The 18,950-nt window shown below is 52.4% G+C and overlaps 1 protein-coding gene and 1 pseudogene across 3 annotated transcripts in view; both read left to right on the top strand.

The window, feature by feature from the left end:
- Window positions 1-18,950, top strand: part of PDE10A (phosphodiesterase 10A) — a 608,599-nt gene that overhangs the window by 117,243 nt on the left and 472,406 nt on the right. The window lies entirely within an intron of this gene.
- Window positions 9,864-18,950, top strand: part of LOC113598449 (uncharacterized) — a 93,388-nt pseudogene continuing 84,301 nt past the window's right edge.

The raw sequence follows: 18,950 nt of genomic DNA on the forward strand, positions 1-18,950 counted from the left end.
GTGCCCTGTTCCGCTGAAGACGGGAGGTGGGGTGTGGGTGGGGGGTAGCTGCTAGCAGGTGTCGGCACCAAAGGGGGTGGATGGAAATCCTTAGTCAACATCGGGGCAAAGAATGGGAATCGAGGTCCCCAAATCCCATAGGGGCCAGGAGAACCAGCCTGGACCCGGAGCGGAGCAGTTAGTGGGAGACAGCCATGAATGGTGGACGAAGCCAGCAGGAGTGTGCTGTGGCAAATACCACACATCTGGGGCTTATGCAATGGAAGTGGATTCCCTCCCAGCTCTGGAGACGGGAAGTCTGAGATCCAGGTGAGGTGACCCAGCGACAGGTGCGGGGACAGGGACCAGGGCAACTTCAGGGGTTATTATTCTGCCAACCACACGGCCTTATGGATTCAGCTTGTGTAGACGGAAGGAAAGAGTGCTGGAGACTTACCACCAGGAGTCTGCAGGGGACCTGGGCAGGGACACCTGCATGTTCGTTCGTCTCAATGCAGGGGTGCCCCGGTGAGTGTCCCACAGCCTCACTCCCCATCTTCAGGCATGCAGAATGTGTTACCAGGAGAATATTACCAGATGGGTCTCAGTGTTGGCTTATTTCAGGTGAGTTTCCTGGGCGCTTACTAAACCCGGTTGCCGATAACTGTCAGCCAACGTAATGATAACAAACACGACATTTACTAAGATTTTACTCCACGGCACATAGGAGGTCAGGTCCCCTTCCTGCGTTATCTCGTGCAGTCATCACAAGGAAGCATGAGGAGGCCCCAACATTGTTACCCTCTGTGTACAGAAGAGGGAGGTGGGGCTTGGAGGAGTTCCGTGACTTGACTTTCATCCCGCTGACCTTGACCCCTACCGTCTACTCTCAACACAGCCAGGGGGTGGGCCTTCGACTATAAGCCAGGTTGCCTCACCTCTCTGCTCAAAACCCATCTCAGGCAGAGGAAAGGCCAAGGTCCTACTGAGGTCCTCAGAGTGGACCCCACTCTCCCCTTCTGCCCCTCTGAGCTCGTGTCCGCTTCCCTCTGGCATCCCAGTCTCCTTGCTCCCCTGGAGTACACCAGCGTGCTTCTCACCGCCCACAGCCTCAGGGTCATCGTTCGGGGGTCACCCTCTCTGGAAGACCTTCCCTGATGGTCCCAGTCACATGGCAGGCCTCCTCCTCCCAGCACCCACAGAGGATCCTGATGTCCGGCCTCCCACGGACACACCCTCCAAATTACCCCAAATGGAAACTGCTGGGGAGACAGGGAAGGTAGCCCCTGTTGCTAGCCCAGAACAGGTGCCAGCACGGGAGGCGCTCAAGAAATGCTTGTCAAATGAATGAGTCAGGGCAAAAATGACTGAGCTGGTCCTGCCGATTGATTTCTCCTTGTGATGCATTTATTTCCCAAGCTTCTACCTGAGAAAAAAAATGAATAAAAAAGCTATCCTATGGAAATGTAATCACCAGTGCTGGGCAAAGGCAATAATAATGTTTTTGGCCGATGGAATCAATAACGAGAAACGCTTTGCTAATTGGTGCTGTGTCCCTTCTGAAAGGTCCGTGAGACTTTAGCGAACTTGACCTATGCCACTGAAAGGCAAATTTGGATTGAACACAATAACTTGTAACCAAAAGACCCAGTGAAGTCAAGATTGAGATCCGGGCAAATCTGTTTAGGGCCAAAAAATAGGGCGATTGACATCTTAACGGTTTAGATTTAAGTTAACTTTGTTCTCGTTTCCTTGATAAATTTAAAAATCATCTGTGTTCTTTCTTTTCGTAACTGCTGCCAACCTCCACCCCCTCCCTACCCCCCAAAAACAAACAAAAAACCCCTGGGCTTACCATCTGGGAGTGAATTCGCTTCAAAGCAAGGCACACATGATCAGAAAGGATGTCAGAGGCAAGCCTGTGTATTGGAAGGAGTCACCCAGTTGCCCTTGACTGTTTTCAGATTTAAAGATTAATGTATTTCAGATTTAGGATTTATCTCCTTGTCTGCTCACAAATGTATCTTCCTACCGGTTTTTTACGCACGTTACTAACCTGTTATGACCTCACATCAGATGGTTTTTATGTGAGGCAGTGACTTTGCCATACTTTTGTGCTACTGTGTTTTGTACGATGTCTGATAACATTGCTAGAGACATGTTCCAGATGATCGTGAAAACAACATGCCTAATACAGCAGAACCCACCCACTTTGAATACACTGTAGCCACTTGGGTCAGCTTAGCTACAGCTCCTGTGTTCACCAGGCTTTCCTAGGATAACCGGGTTATTGCCGAGTCCTTCTGAGATCCTCAGCAGCTACGAGGTTTTGTGTCCTTCCTTGCCTGTGCGTCATTATTGATGGTGTATAAATCCTAAGGGCCAGGAAATGAATGTAACGTATCTGCGGCAATTGTGTTTTTGTGGTAGGATGGGAAAATAACTCCTTGTTGGGAAGGCCCTGTCAACAGAAGGACTGCTGGAGTGAGCAATCCCTCTGCCATCTTGAAAAGAAATGCCCCAGGTGTGTGTCTGGTACTCCTTCCACCCTATCCACAGATAGGCCAGCGACTCCGGCCACCGTGGTTCCAATGGGTGCCTGGCTGGGGAAAACATTCAGAAATAGAAACACCACTTACTACGTCTAAAAAAAAAATACTTCGAACTGTGTGAGGGGCCACAGTATCTCAGATGAATAGGGCGGGGTGTTGGGGCTGCAGGGTTTTCTTCCCAGGGAAAGGAGGCAGCAGGGATTGGATGGCTCGGTGTTACCCCCACGGGGCTCGTGGCCTTCCTTTCTCATCCGTGTTTGCTTTTATTTGGTTTCCAAATCGTTCATCTCAACGGCTCCCATGTCCTCCCTCCGCAAACCACTGCAAGGAGAAACAACTCTGCTTGGCATTCCTCAGGGAGCTTTCTGGGCCCTAGTGCGCCTCGAGTCTGAAGTGAAAGAAGGAAGAGAGGGGCCCTGAGACGAGCGTCGCCCTCGTGCCGTGCCTGCAGGAGCAGAGCAGTCCCTCCTGTCCCTGGACCGGCTTGCACCTGCTCTGACCCCAGTGATGGGCTAATCAAAGCTCTCTGTGCTGGCCTTGTTGCAAATGGAGTAACTCGCCCCTTTGGGAGGGCTTCCCTTGTGAGGACAATTCCCCTGGGTTGACACAATTTTGTTTACTCACTGTAAGCACATCACTCTGTGCTTCTGATGGGGGGGTGGGGGGGGGTAGGAATGCTAATCACAGGCTTCTCTCAAAATCTGGCAGCATGGCCTAGGTCTAAAAGCAGAGGGTGTAGCTTGGGACCCCCATCCCACAGGGCACAGCTTTCCTGGGGCCCCTGGGTGAAATGATGGTGTTTGCTTTACCACGTCTGATCTGCTTCGGGACGTCCACAAAGAACCCATTTTCTGTTAGATCCCATAAGCCTCACCAAGCGATGACCAAGACTGATTATGCGCCATCGCGCATTCTGGAAACTGCCCTGAAGGATCCCTGAAGGATCTCTTGCAGATTTATTCCCCACATTCAGGTACCTTTTCCTATCTCAGTACTCACTTTTGAATTGCTGTGTGCTACAGACAGCCTCGGTGGGAATTTGTTTTTTTTTTTTTTTTTTTTTGCATTGAGACATTCCTATGTAGCTAATTAATGAGAGTTTGAAGGTCTCATACCTAGTCATTGGTCAAATTTATAGTCATCTTATTAAACACAGCAAAGAGAACGTAATAAATCACTTACATATTTAGCCGATGTTTGGCAGATTTATGCACCATAGGAAGTTGTCCATCAAATGATACAATGTAATGCTTGTTTGGTAGATTCAGTTGATTCCAAGAAGCGTTAATATTTTCCTTATGAGGTTTAACAGCACATAAATAATGTCTCACAAGCAGCCTCTAAGTGGAAAGGGGAGACACATCCCTGTTGAATGCACTAAGCAGAGCTGTTAGAAACACATTTCCTGGGTCCCGACGGTCTGATGAGTTCTCGCACATACTTCTCCAAATAAGTGGGTTGAAGGGGTTGGCCCAGCAACGTTGTGGGTGAAACTGGTCAAAGATGTGTCATTTCTGGGATGTTTTCCAGCTTTCAGAATGGGTATGATTAGCCACCTGGGTGTGGGGCAAATGTTCTGTGATACTCAGTGGAGGACAGTGGCTTGTCCCAATTCAGCACTCTTGTTTTCCTTATCCTGATTGCATCTCTTCTCAATCCTTTCTCATAGGCAGCAGCATTTTTTCTTTCTTTTCTTTTTTTTTTTTTGTGTGTGTGTTTCCTGAGAATGGTTTGTTAAAGGCCCTCCTATAAGGTGCCTCTGCTTAGAATTGCATTAATGTGGCCGTCATGAACTTGACCCTTGTGATTTTGGCGTAGAAATCACCTACACTGCCATTTCCTTTTCTTTTCTTTCTTTCAGTCCAGACTGGACTAGCCCCCTGCGGTGAAATTTAAAGTCTGACGATTTGTTGCTAATGCTGCATGTATGATGCTCAGACCGGGACCTGCCGCTTTGTGTCTCAGGTTCACGGAACCTCTGAAGACCGGACCCCTAGTATTTAACCTGTTTCCGTTTCTCATTACCTGCTCTCACCTCCAAAAGGAGCGTTGTTGAGAGCGAATCACGGTGAGCCGCAAAGACACAGCACGGCCCCCCTCCCTGCCAGGTAGCTCACAAGAAGGCTGTACATCTGCAGGAGTCGTTAGGTGTAGAATTAGACCCTCTGTGCATGTTTTATGTAACTCTTCAATAAGTTGTCCTGACGCTGATGAACATACCAGTTAACGATTCCATAAATATAAAGCCGAGAATATACAGCACTCTGTCAAAAGGTGCATCCAAGACGTCAGCGTTGTAACAAACTCCCTGGCAATTTTTACACCAAAGTTGGGGGCTCCCTGCTCTCTTCCCAGTGATGCTGGTATTTTCACACTGTTATTTCTTCAATGTAATTCTTTTCAACCTCCTCAAATTATGATTAAAGAGTAAAGGGGCATCTGGGCGGCTCAGTGGGTTAAGTGTCCAGCTTTGGCTCAGGTCATGATCTTGCAGTTCGTGGGTTCAAGCCCCGCGAAGGGCTCTGTGCTGACAGCTCGGAGCCTGGAGCCTGCTTCGGATTCTGTGTCTCCGTCTTTCTCTGTCCCTTCCCCACTCATGCTCTGTCTCTGTCTTTCAAAAATGAATAAACATTAAAAAAAAAAAAGTAAACACAAGGGGCACCTGGGTGCCTCAGTTAGTTGGGCCTCTGACTTCAGCTCAGGTCATGATCTCTTGGTCTGTGGGTTCGAGCCCCGCGTCGGGCTCTGTGCTGACAGCTCAGAGCCTGGAGCCTGGTTTGGATTCTGTGTCTCCCTCTCTCTCTGCCCCTCCCCTGCGCATGCTCTGTCTTTCAAAAATTAATAAACATTAAAAAAAAAAGTAGAAACAAGGGGCCCCTGGGTGGCTCAGTTGGTTGAGCATCTGACTCTTGGTTTCAGCTCAGGTCATGATCTCCCAGTTGTGAGATCGAGCCCCTCATCAGGCTCTGTGGTGAGCATCAAGTCTGCTTGAGATTCTCTCTCTCTCTCTGTCTCTCTCTCTCTCTCTCTCTCTCTCTCCCCCCCCCCCCCCTCTGCCTCACTCCCCCCTGGCCCCCTCACCCATTTGCTCTCTTTCTCTCTCTAAAAAACCTAAAGATAGGGGCACTGGGTGGCTCAGTTGGTTGAGTGTCCGACTTCGGCTCAGGTCATGATCTCACCATTCACAAGTTCAAGCCCGGCATCGGGCTCCATGCTGACAGCTAGTAGCCTGGTGCCTGCTTCGGATTCTGTGTCTCCCTCTCTCTCTGCCCCTCCCCTGCTTGCTCTCTCTCTCTCTCTCTCTCTCTCTCAAAAATAGATAAACATTAAAAAAAACCTAAACATAGAAAATAAAATAAAAATTTTTAAAAAAGAGTAAAGACAAGAATTGGGTATAACAGTGAAAGAGAATGAAATGTATGAGTCAAACTGAACAGGGTGTAAACGTTTTTCCCATCCTGCCTTCTGGTTTTAGAACATACTGGAGTTTTAAGTTAACTTTAAATCAAGAACTTCAAATTCTAGCCTTGTGGTAACTCATGACATTTCGAAACTCAGGTTCAATGAGAGGGCGTTAGGTATCTTATGTTCATCTTCGAAAATGGAAAACGGAGTGACTTGGAACACCTTAGCTGCTCCCTGTTAAATTTCACTGATTAGCAATTTGCATATTATACAACCTGCTTCTCCTGAGCTCCTAATGGTAAGCTTGCCAAGGAAGGCCTCCCCCCCCCACTCCCACCCAGCACCGCTCACGGAACTTGCACCTGGACTTAGACCGGTCAGCTGCCCCCAGCCTCCTTCCTGCTCCCATCCCGTCAGTGCTCTGAGGCCTTCTGACCTTGCCCGTGACCTTGCGGTGAATGACTTTGGACTCCACAGCTCAAACCCAGCCCCTCGCAGCCCTCCAGTCCCCAGTAGAAAAGGCCTATTTTTCTCGGGGTGGGGGGTGGGGGGGAGTCTCTTTCCAGCAGATTGGCCTAGTTGGAGAAACTCGAGTTCACGCTACGACTAGACTCCGCTTTGTCCCCTCCCGCGCCGCATCTCCGGTGAGCGTCCTCGTCCTCTCTGCTTCAGAAACCCAGCACTCCCCCTTCGGGAAGCCGCCCGCCCTGGGGGCCTGGGACCTTCCCTTCTGGTGTGTGTGCACAGCGCCCCGTACAGGCCCTCACTCTTCTCTTGTTGGGACCTCTTGCCCTGCACGGCTCCTCGCGGCCAGCACAGGTTTCTCCGAGCACCCGCTTGACCATCCACTGCCCCGCGCAGTCCTTCCCTGATGGCCCTGTAGCTCCAGGAGAAAGCTCGGGGCTGTGTCTCGGCGTGTTCCTTGCTGCCCTCCTGCCCCACCCCCAACTGTCCCTGCGGAGAAATTCTCTCCTTCTCTCGGCCGGTCCCTTGGCCTCCTCTGATGTGAGTCTCGGCTCCTCAGCTCCTTACATCCCGGTCCCACATGCCCTGTCCCGGGCTTCCGGACTTTCTAGGGATCCCCTTTAACTTTTCCAAGCCACCCTTGAGCTCGCTGCTCTCCTGCCCCAAACTCCTTCAGCTTTTACTGCCCCCAACCTCGTTCGGCGCTGGGGTTTCGTAAAGCCTCTGTGGGCCGATGTCTTTTCAAGTGTGCCCCTTGGGGGGGCGGACCCTGACCCATCTGGTGCTTTCACGCCGGCCGGTGCAGTGGGGATGCTGGGGCGCATGGGCGTTCTGCCCTCTTCCACCTCCCGGAAGAACCTGGACGGGTGTGCCAGGAAAAATCCCTCCGATTTTCACAGAGATCTGGCCTCTGGAGTCTGGCCTCTTCCACTGCTAGCTTGCTGTGTGCCCACGGACAGGTCGCTTCCCCTCTCTGTGCTATGTAAGATGGTGACGAGAACAAAGAGAAATAAAGTGCCTAGTGTAGTCCTTGGCTCGTAGTGAACCGTGGAGTGGTGTCAGCTTCACCGAAGTTGAAATCAGAAGTGGCAACTGTCCCATACTGCTGACCCAGAGGAGGCCCTGGTGAATTTCCAAAGTAAACTTCCTTCTGTCTGTTACCCGTTTTAACTCACCTAGAGAGTTAAAGTAGGTGGATGTTTCTGGGGCTGTGTGCAAGTTGGATTTAAATATGAATGCTTACGTTCCTTAGTATATGCAGAGATTTAACTGCCAAGCCCCTCATAACGGTAATTACAGGGGTTCTAATGGGTACATTGGTGGCACTAAGTGGCTCATTTAATGGAAGTCATGTGGTTACATCACCAGACTGGGTGAAGATAGACGCATCAGCCTTTTCATCTCTCCCTCTGAATTACCCGGCTTTTTGTCTGGTTGATTGATTGTGACAGTTTTAACATTTTAAAAAAATGTGTAACGTTATCTTTGAAGTTTTTAATATGTCAAAGACAAGCACACTGAGATTTTGTTTAGATTTAAGCTATCAAGTATATATGATTTCAGGGGGAAAAGGACCATTGTTACATTACACAAGTTCACTTCTTTCAGCACATCTGTAAAATCTTTTTCAAATTGTGCATATATTTTCCTTTTTTTTTTTTTTTCCTTAGCAAAGTTTTTCTAAAGTAGCTACATGGGGGTGAGGAACACAGGGGCAGCAAGATCGCGTAGCCGTTCAGAGTGAGCAAAATCACAACAGAGATGAACTCTTCGCATAATTTACATCAAATTTATAGTTTAAGAGTTTTTGGTTTTGTGTTTTAATTACCTTCATATTAAAATAAGCAAGGATAGAGGCACCTGGGTGGCTCAGTCGGTTGAGTGTCCGACTTCGGCTCCGGTCATGATCTCGCAGGTTCGAGCCCCGCGTCGGGCTCTGGGCTGACAGCTGGGAGCCTGGAGCCCGCTTCGGATTCTGTGTCTCCCTCTCTCTCTGACCCTCCCCCGTTCACGCTCGGTCTCTCTGTCTCTCAAAAATGAATAAACGTTAAAAAAATTATAAAAGAGAATAAGCAAGCGTATAGTTACTTGCACCTTCTCCGGACAAACGTGAACTGGTTCCCAGCTCTTCTGTGACCGTGAGAGAGTAAGATGGCAGCCTGGGATTCCCTAGTCATTTATTCGCAGCTATTGACGGAATGCTTCTTCTCACTTATGAACCCTGCAGCTTTCTTGGGCTGAGAAGTGCCATTTGAGCGGATTTGTGCCTGCCGGGCCTTCTTCCTCCACACCCAGCACTAAGTAGACCCCAGCAAGGGCCTGCCTGCCAGGGGGACGCCTTTGGTCATTGGTGTTCCGACGGGAGGTGCAGGCCTTCCCATCAGACTCTCGTACATCCGAGACAGAAGGGCCACCTCACCTGACCAGGGCTAATCTAAGTGCCCTTGGCTCAGGATCAGCGAGGGGGAATTTGTGCAGGTGTTCAGGCTGGCCTGAGGTCCACCCAGGACACTCGGAAGTCGGCCGGCCAAGTCGCCCAGCCTGGGCCAGCACATTGTCTGGTCCGAGCCCTCTGGGGGGCGGTGGACGAGGAGGAATGGGCAGCAGGGGCTCTGGGGAGGGCCTGCCCTGTCCTCTGGTCTATAATCAATGCACTGATTTCCACTGCTGAGCTAGAAGACAGGATAACGCTGGGTTTTGTAATGGTAACGATCCAGAAGGGAACTGAGACCCAGAAGTGAGTTGGAAAAACAGCCATTCAAAGTCCTTAAATTCAATTAATTGACTGATAACCTACTGTTTGCAAAGTACTGTGCTGAGATGCCAACCCAACCCATGTGAATAACACATGGTCTTTTAAACAGTCAAATGTAACTGAAATTTGAATTCCCTACGAAGGAAGAGTGCAGGCAGATTCTCCTCCACTTAAGCTCCGGAAGGGCAACGTCCAAAGTGGGAAGCTCTCACACCAGGGGTGCTCACGGACCCTCGCTGGGGAGTGAAAAGAAAGGAGGAGGATGTTTCTAGATATTTGTACATTACCCTTGTGGAATTTCGGATTTTAGTGCATATTTTATCATGCACGTTATTTGTTAGTACTTTTCCTCTGTATATAATTTGTAAAAATAAGTAGATCAAAAAAAGGAGTGGGCTAGACTTCTTTTACTGGTAGGAAGGGGGAACGTGGGTCACGAGAGCACCGTGTTCTAGAGTGCCCTGGATGTTTGCCACCTGCCAGTGAGTCCCTGTGTCCTGCGTCCTGCGTCCAGCTCCCAGCTGGTGACTTGTGAGGAGGGGTAGGTGGGGAGGAAGCCACGCTTTCAGCTGGCTCAGTCACGTCCACGGCTGTGCTTAGGTGGGTATCTGCTGTTCCTTACGTGCTAACGACCGGGAGTCCTGCTTGAGGAGAAGGGTAAGGAAGTAAGTAGTATTTGGGGGGCAGGAGGCAGGATCAGCTCTAGAATGACCCCAGACAAGATCCCTGCTGAGCAAGAGGAAACATCTGTGCCTTCCAATGCTTCGTTCTTGGCGGAAGGTGGGTCCACAGACAACAGCACCCCGGCCCGGCATGCCCAGCGTGATGAGAGGTACCCAGGATTGGTGCCGGGGGAGGAGGAGGAGGGCGGGGAGGAGGAAGAGGGACGCGGAGGAGGAGGGGAAGGAGAGCGGGGAGAAACTCAGGGAAGCAGGGGCCAAGAGTCACCGGGACTCACATGTGCACGGAGGCAGGAATGCCCGCCCCGCCTCCGGAGCGGCCGAGCCACACAGACTGGGCCCTGGAAGCGGGTGGTTCGCCAACCTACTGAAAACTGGGGTTGGGAGAAACCAAACCTCGTTGACATTTTTATGTGTCTTCTCTCAATTTCTTAGACTCAAAAAGTCTTGACCACTTCTTGAGGGGAAAATTGGCCATTGTCCTCAATTTCTCATTTCAAGTTTGAGATGAGTGTGATGCTTCTTAAGGACCCTCTTCATGATTTCTTTGCGGCTCTGCTCTCTCCTTGCCCGGAGGCACTATTTAAAGCACAGAGGACTTTGACTATTAACTCATTAATCCCAGGGGCATCCTTGTGGGGAAGTAGGTGTCGAAATGACTCCGTCAAGGCCACGTCGGCGAGTCAGTTGTAGAGTCTGGCGCCTGAAAGAGTTTCAGGACTTTTGAGAAGTGTTCTTTTCACTGAACTGGTCCAGTCAAACTAGGAAACGTTTACGAGCCTGGAAAAAAAAAAAAAAATCCATGGACGGCCACAGATGTCACATATTTTCATTCGTTTCAGGGTTCTTGTTTGCAAATAATAAGAACCAATTCAGAAGCAAAGAAGGAGCACCTGGGTGGCTCAGCGGGTTAGGCGTCCGACTTGGGTTCAGGTCACGGTCTCGAGGTGTGTGAGGTTGAGCCCCGCATCAGGCTCTGGGCTGACAGTGTGGAGCCTGTATGGGATTCTCTCCCTCTCCCTCTCTCTCTGCCCATCCCCCCCTTGTGCTCTGTCTCTCTTAAAATACGTCCATAAACTTAAAAAAAAAAAAAAAAAAGAAGAAGAAGGAACTTAACTGGAAGGACATCAGCTCACTCAAAGAATCAGAGGGAGTCTTGGGAACCAGGCTCAGATAAGGGACAGTGGCAGAGGGAGGCAGGTGTCTGGACCACAGCCGGCACCAGCTTGGATGTTGGGCACCCTGGATGGTGCAGAATAAACCCTAGGCTCTGCATCTGACATTTCAAAGTCACAGAAGAAACAGTTGATTAGTTGACATCACACTGGGTTCCAGAAAACAACAAAAAAAGTCAAAACAACAGAAGACATTGGAAAAGTGTTGGCTGTCTCCCCCGTGCTGGGCACTGGGTAGCGTGCATGCTGCCGTGGGAAGGACACGGATTGGGTCCTCTGAGGCTGAGGCACAGGCGAAGCCGGCAAACTGAGAAGGAAACAGAGCATGTAGCTTTAGGGTCCATAACAGGAGTCTCACTAGAGACAGAATGCCGGTGGGCTTCCCGGAGGAGGCGAGATCTGATCTAGGTCTTGAAGGGCGAGTGAACGTTACCCTGCAGAAGAGGGAGGGGCTGAAGGAGTTTTTTCAGGCCTGACAGATGGCAAGGTCAGTGGCACAGAAGTAACAGGGAACTGTGAGCTTTGCTGTGTGGCAGAACCGTGATTCGTAGAGCAGGTGGCAGGCGAAGGCGGAAGAGGCGAGCCAGACGTGGAATGTGAAGTCCCGTGAGCTAGGCTGGAGACCTCGGGTTTCTCCTGCGACTGAGGGGCCATAAAAGGACACTGGGGCGGGAATTTGATGGAGTTTCTGAAGGTGTCCTTGAGGACCGTGTGGGGAATTCGGGGTTGCTGGTGCTGGTGCCTTCTCACGTTCATCGTGTTCTGCAGGGACTTTGCACACGCTGTTCCTTCCTTTAGAGACACCCTTCCCCGCATCTGCTCTGCAGGGGAGGGGGAGGACCGGGCAGCCCTGTGGCTGGGAGCTTGGAAGCTGACCGCAGACAAGGCTGTATCTGTTCTCTCTGCCCTGTGATGCTGAGCACTTGGCGCAAACTTAATCATCACTCCCGCATGAGGGAATGAATGTTCCTAGAGCACGAAGTTGAAAAAAGAGAACCAAAATTCCAAGGGCAGATTCACGGTCTTTTACTCAGCTCAATACCTTGCTTTTGAATGCCTTGGGCTCCTCTCTTTAACCTTGACTTGGCGAAAATAGCCGTGCTGATTCTCAAGTGTTTTCTGAGCCAGATACTCAGACGTGCAGTGTCTTGAATTCCCCTCTTGTTCCAGCCCCTCTGGGGTATGTAACCAGAAGTGGGACCTGCTGCATCGCGTGTAATTTGCGGTGTAATTTCTTCAAGAACCGCCACCCTGGTTTCCACAGCGGCCGCACCAGGTTACGACTTCCCACCAGCCGCGCACGGGGCTTCCCATGCCTCCAGTCCCCACCAGCACTTTCTGTCTTCTTTCTTTGCTTTGTTTTTTTTTTTTTTTTTTTTAAAGTAACACCACCCTAGTGGGTGTGAGTGGCATCTCATTGTGATTTCCTGTTTGTTTCTACTTCCTGCGGCTTCTTCTTCGCTCAGTCCTGGGCTTCTGTCCGCCAGCAGGATCTAAGTCACTCGGATGATTGCACCGTCCTCTGCAGTGGCCCCTGGAGGCCCTGAAGGGAGTGATTTGCCTGTTGTCACTTGAATATCCCACGACCTCCGCGCCTCCCGGGTACCACGTGGATGCTTCATAAGCGTTTGCTGACGAACGCGCTGAAAGGTGGCTTAAAGAATAAAGTGGGGCGCCTGGGTGGCTCAGTCGGTTAAGCACCCAACTTCAGCTCAGGTCACGATCTCACAGTTCGTGGGTTCGAGCCCCGCGTCGGGCTCTGGGCTGACGGCTCGGAGCCCGGAGCCCGCTTCGGATTCCGTGTCTCCCTCTCTCTCTGCCCCTCCCCCGCTCATGCTCTCTGTCTCAAAAATAAAAACATTAAAAAAAAATTTAAAAAGAAAGGAATAAAGTGACCGCCCTTCTTATCCAGATGCTTCTGCCATCATCTGCCGGCCCCTCTCCCCAAAGTCACCTTTGCCTCCTGCTGTGCGGCTCGCAGAGGGGGGGACGGGGGCTCTGAGCCCGTGTGTCGCTGGCCCCTGTGTGCACACAGCACAGCAGCATCCGGAACCGAGTCTGCCGGCCCAGAGCTGACCCTTCTGTCACACTCTCTCTCCTTTTCTTCCTGCCTGCACCGCGTGGCCGGGGTCTAGCACTATCCCACCCCACGTGGGAGGCGTGTGCAGCTAGTGATTTCGTTTCTCCGGAGGGTTTACGCAACACATCTAGTGGAGTCGGGACGCGGATTCTCTATCAAGAAACCTGGTATCTCTTCTTCCATTCAAACAGGGGGCTTTGTTCCCCTCGCTGAACGTGGCCAGACATCATAACTTCTTCGGAAATCTCTTTCGTGACCGCGTTTCTGTCGCTTACCGCTGGATCGCGTTAATCGCTCACATTAACTGGTTCGTTCCTCGGACGGATGTTTGGAGAGCCCTCCCGCAGCCCCTGGGCCGAGCCAGGAGCTGGGAGTCAGCTGTGAGCTGGAAATGCTGAATCTCGGGCAAGACCAGGTGTGACTAAGCATCTGGACAGTGAGCATGTCGAGGGCGGAGTGATTGGCGGAGCTGAAGTGGGGCGAGGAGGTCCCGAGAGCCTTCTCGGAGGAAGGGGTTCCTGAGTGAAATCGGAAGGAAGGACAGAGGAGGGACCGAGGTTCCAGGCAGAGGAACTGCGCGTGGCGAGCCCCGCAGGTGACATGTGGGATGGTGCACGTGGAGCTGGCAGGGACCGTGTGGCCGGGGCACGGGCCCAGGGCGTGGTGATGTGACAGGAGGCGGGAGAAGATGTGGCCGCCGGACCTGAGACCTTGTACAAGTGCATTTAGGCCATGCTGAGGATTTTAACCCTGAGCCTCCGAAGAAAGAGAAGGAACAGCATCGGATTTCCATCCTGGAAAACGTCTGGCTGCAGCTGGGAGGGCAGAATGGAGGCAATAATCGGGGCGTGGAAGAGTCTAGAAGAGCCTGGACCAGGCGGATACTGGCGGGGTGGGAAGTAGACGGAGTTGAGATATTTAGAGAGTGGAGTCAACTGGTCTTTAGTGCAGGATTCAGCATGGGGGGTGGGGCGGTGCAGAGAAGGTCTAGGCTTGTCCAAGCGGATGGATCGCACCCCCCAGAGAGGGCTCGCTGAGGGTGGGCTGGACTCTGGGCTTGGTCTCCTTGGACCTGAGGTGTCTTTGAGACATCCCAGGGGACATGCCAGGTGGACGTTGGGGGCTGTGCCGGCGTTCGGAGGAGAGGTCTAGGTCAGAGCAGAGGCACAGAGTGCGACCAGGGAGCCTGGGGAGGCCGTGGCCTCGACGCCACCAGAGGGAGACGGGAGGAGGATGGCCGCCTAAGAGGTCTAGGGAGATGAAGGCTTGAAATCTCCATTGAATTTAGGAAAAGGGGCTGAGTCTGCAGAGGGAGAGGGCAGAAACCAGACTCTTGTGGGTCGAGTGAGGACACAGACGGGCAGCTTGGACCCATCGCTGTGAGGCCTTGGTAACGGGGAGGGGGGCGGCGAGGGGCCGGCTGGAGGACACATGCGATGGCAGTCAGGCTCGCTGCTGGTGTTTGCGGGAGAGCTTGAGGACCCCCCACTCGGCGAGAAGCGTCCCCCGCTCTCAGTGAGCAGCCTCTGTCCCGGGGGGCGGGTCGCGGCTGTTACCGAGCTCCCTGGCAGGTGGAAAGCCGGAGCTGGGATCCGCAGGGTGAGCCCGGAAGAAGGGGAGCACTGTCTCCTTTAACGGATGGGATGGACGTGGGAAGTGGGGTCATGTAATGGCTGAGAGAGGAGGTGAGAGGAGGACGGAAAAAAGTCCGATTTGCAGACAGTGGACGAGAAAGTAGTCTCGAGAAGCCACCGTGGAGCGCTGCTGGCTCCTGGAACTGTGTTAAGTTGTCACCTCACAAGTACGGGCTCATACCAGGCTCCCGTCACATCTGTACGTCGGCCCTCCTCGACCCCCGCACTGATCCAGAGGAAGCAGACGTGGGGTTCTTCTGGAATAGGGATTTTGCCGGACGATACAGTAATGGGGAGGGGCGGCGTTGAACGTGCGGGCCCTGGACCCAGCCTGCATGAGAAGAAGCCTGTGGAAGAAGGGAGGGTGGAAGGGTCAGGACAACGTAAAAGAAGGGGTGAATTCACGTCGGTCCTGGGGAGATGACGCGGCACGTGGAGCTGGGTTTCCGAGTCTTAGCCGTCCGACTTCCGACGTCAGGAGAGGGGTGGGGGGGGGGGGGCGGTCTCAGGCTGGAACACGGCCAGCGCCCATCCTGCACGACGAGTGTTCCTTGCAGGCTCCCTCAAACAGACGCGTCAGCCAGGAGTGTTCTTAGCGGTGACTTCCGTGGACTGGGACCGCTTGGTAACTCAGCAGATATGTGAGGATCCACGTGGGGGAAGCTGAGCCGCCCGCTGCCTTTCTGGTTGACATCAGCCTGTGTCAGTGTCCCTTTGAGGTGGCATCTCCAGAACGGGGCTGATTCTCAGAGTCTGAACCCCACTGTGTATCCTGTCCGGCTGTGGGGTATCTTGTAGCACTTAACGCAGGGGCCTGGCCACCCGGCCCTGCAAAGACCCCTCGTTTGTGTCCCCGCGGGCTGAGACTGAGGTTGAGAGAGGGCGTAGGCAGTGTCTTCGAGGAGCAGTGGCCTGGGGATCGCAGAGTCACGGAGGCAGCACAAAGAGGGCGTGATGGGGCCGGCCCAAGGCCGGGTCTGTGTGTGTGTCCCCTTCTCCTTCAGGACTGTGCAGTGCTGTTGACCCAGACAGAGTGTGCCTGGTAGTAACTAAAAGATAACCAGTGTGGCAGTCAGGATCCAGCCAAGGAAGCAGAAGGAGGACATTCATATAGATGTGTGCACGTGCACATACTCGGGGATTTATTGCTAGGAATTGGCTCACGTGCTTGTCGGGGCTGGATAAGCCAGTCCCAAGTCCAAGGCAGGGCTCAGGAAGGCGGGATGGGCTGGAACAGTGAGCAAGGGGGTTTTGGGGCCTCTGACTCGAGGAAGGTCTGAGCCCCCTTCAGAGGGCTCATCTGATTAGGCCACATCCACTCGGGTTAATCTCCCTTTTGATTAAGCTCAGGTTGACCAGTTAGGGTCCTTAATCACATCCACAAGCCCCCTTTGTGTCGGCACCTAGATTAGTGATTGGGTCACTGGAGACCGTGGTTTGGTTTAGCCAAGGTGACCTCAACCCAAACTGGCTTAGAAAGTAAAGGGCACCCGCAGGCTCCCAGGACTGCCCGGAAATGGGCTTCTGAGCGGCCTTCTCCGCAGCCACCTCGGGTTGTCCCGCCTCCCTGAGTAGACCGGTCCTCAGCTGTGCAGCCCAAATGGGTACAGAGGCTCCAGCCCTCAGAGCCACACGGTGCCAGGTCTGGAGGAAGAGAGAACCACCCCCCACCCCCCAACCGATCCTCAAACGAAGTCCAGACTCCAGGCTGCCCCACAGAGCAGGACTCGGGTGGACGCCAGGAAGCCTCCCGCCAACGGCTCGCACAACCTCCCGGCCTCCGCAGACAGTCCTGTGGAACCGGGGAGACTGTGACCCCCCCCCCCCCCTTGAGAGCAGGAGCCTGTTTTGTTCTTTAAAGATCGTTGAGTGTCCTCGGGGCACCGGGGGCTTTGACACAGACTTCCTCCTCTCGTTGCCACACCAGCTCCGCCTAAGTGGCTTGCGATCCACACGGTGTAGACGAGGAGACAGAGGAGCGCTTCAGTGGGCTGCCTGACAGTCACATAAATGGAATTGGGACCCAGTTTTTCTAAATCCACCCAAGTATCCACTTTGTGGTACCGTGTGTCATCCAAAGCAGCTGAAACCGTCCCAAAGCCATTCTTACTGAATCAGAACAAATTATCTTGAAAGGAGTGGTTGCCTGGGCCTGGCGGAAGGGGACTCTGAGGAGTGACCACCAGTGGGTACGAGATTTCTTTGGGGCTGATGGGAATGTTCTGGAATTAGCGGTGATAATTGTGCCATCTTGTGAATATGCTAAAAACCACCGGATTGTAGACGTTAAAGGGGAGAATGTCATGGTGTGTGAATTGTAGCTCAATCAAAAAGTGTAAAAATATTATGTAAAAAAAGACCTGAATTACAGTATTTAAAGAATAACAGGTCAAAAAAAAAATCATAGAAAACCCTAGTTTACATTCATCATTTCTTGGCTTAAGTTCATTTAGACCAAAAGGTGTCCCATTAATGTGGGTTTTGGTAACTACAGGAAATGATAAATACGATGGTATAATTTTGATGTGAAAAGCTATTTCCCCCAAGGTCGTAAATTGTGTCTTGCTGTTACGTGAACCCTACAATTACAGTGGCTCAAGGCCATGTGCTATGGTTCACGGGCAGAACAAAGCCCGGCTGTTCCGACCCTCTCCGATCAACTTCCGGTCGGAGTTACTGGCAATGCCCTGTTTTTAAAAACGAGAGATGTGAGCCAGGCCCACGTAGGTGGGTTACCCAGAGGGACCTCAGGACCCCTGCCTTAGACATCATTCACAACTAGTGGGGTAACCTGGATCAATCTGTTTTTCTAACGTAACCTCTGACAGCAAACGTTTCCTTGCGTTTTCAAATGACACCCTTGGGCAAAGGTTGAACCTAGAACCACATAATTTATGATGCAGCAAGTGAAGGGATGTTTGAAAACAGAGAAAGTAAGGAAAATTATAAATAAAAGGGAAAAGATTACCGAGGAAGACAGTATACCATTTTAACTCCGTGGCCATACATCACTACACAAATAACACCAAAGCCTGTGAGTTACCTTCTTAGTAAACACTCAAATCTCCTTCTTCCTTACAGCATTTCATTTCTCTGGGCCTTCGGTTTCCCTCTTTAGGCTTTTTGTTGCCCTGCAGTTCTGGAGAATGTTTAGGTCCTCCTGTGAGAGAGGAGTTGCCACACCCCTCTGCCCCTTCCTGACCGTGAAACTTCTAGAAGGCAGTACGTCCCTGAGGCCCGAGCAGACCAGAGAGTCCCATTTCTAATCCTGGGCCTGGGCCACCCGTGACCGGTGGACGGTCACCATCCCGTGGCATGATTCTCTCAGGGACCCATCTGGGATGCAGGTTGGTGTTAACGTGGGATCAATTTGAAAGTGATGCTGAGAATGATCAGCGTGGCCAAAAAGAGCTACAGTGTCACGTGGGTGAGCATCCGTTCACGGTCAGGATCAAGGGGCTTGTCCCTTGTTGCCAGCGGCCGGGAAAGACCCCAGAGGCCTGATGTGCCAACCTGGCCGTGGCCAGAGCTCCACCAGATGGATGCAGCGGGGGGCACTTGGAAGCGGATAGACGAACATTCCTCGGAAAGGAAAGATTTGTACGGTGGGCCCGGGGGCGGGGACGGGGGGCAGGGCGTCCCAGACAACACCCCCTCACCAGAACGCACGGCTCCTGCCAGCTTGGAAGGCGAACGCTGTGGACAGGGGGGAAAAAGAGGGAAGGCCACTTGAGAGAGTGGCCTGTCCGGACAGTGGGGTGGCCCCGCGTTAGGCCAACGCACACAACGACATTGCTAGTATTTGACTATTTTGACCTGCAGAAGTGGCCATTTCATACCTCAGCTGAGTATTCAGAGCAGGCCAGAGGGTTGGGTTTTATTTGCTTTTTTCTTTTGAGGGAGCTGGGAAGGTTTGCATTCTCTGGGGTCATCAGTGACTCTCTGTCCTTAAGGTGGGTGCTCCCCACGTGGCCCCACCTTTCCTTCTTCCAGTTCATTCCTTTCAGGCCCTGAGGAGACTGACCCCTGCCCCCTTCCCTCCCACTCTGCTTCCCCTCCTCCTTCCTACTCTCCTCCCCCTCTCCTTCCCGTCCCCCTCCCCCTTCCTCCCCTCCCCCTTCCTCCCCCCCCTTCCTCCCCTCCCCTTCCTCCCTCCCCCTTCCTCCCCTCCCCCTTCCTCCCCTCCCCCTTCCTCCCTCCCCCTTCCCATCCCCTTCTCCCTCCT

Source organism: Acinonyx jubatus, chromosome B2, assembly GCF_027475565.1.
Source record: "Acinonyx jubatus isolate Ajub_Pintada_27869175 chromosome B2, VMU_Ajub_asm_v1.0, whole genome shotgun sequence".
Classification (NCBI taxonomy): domain Eukaryota; kingdom Metazoa; phylum Chordata; class Mammalia; order Carnivora; family Felidae; genus Acinonyx; species Acinonyx jubatus.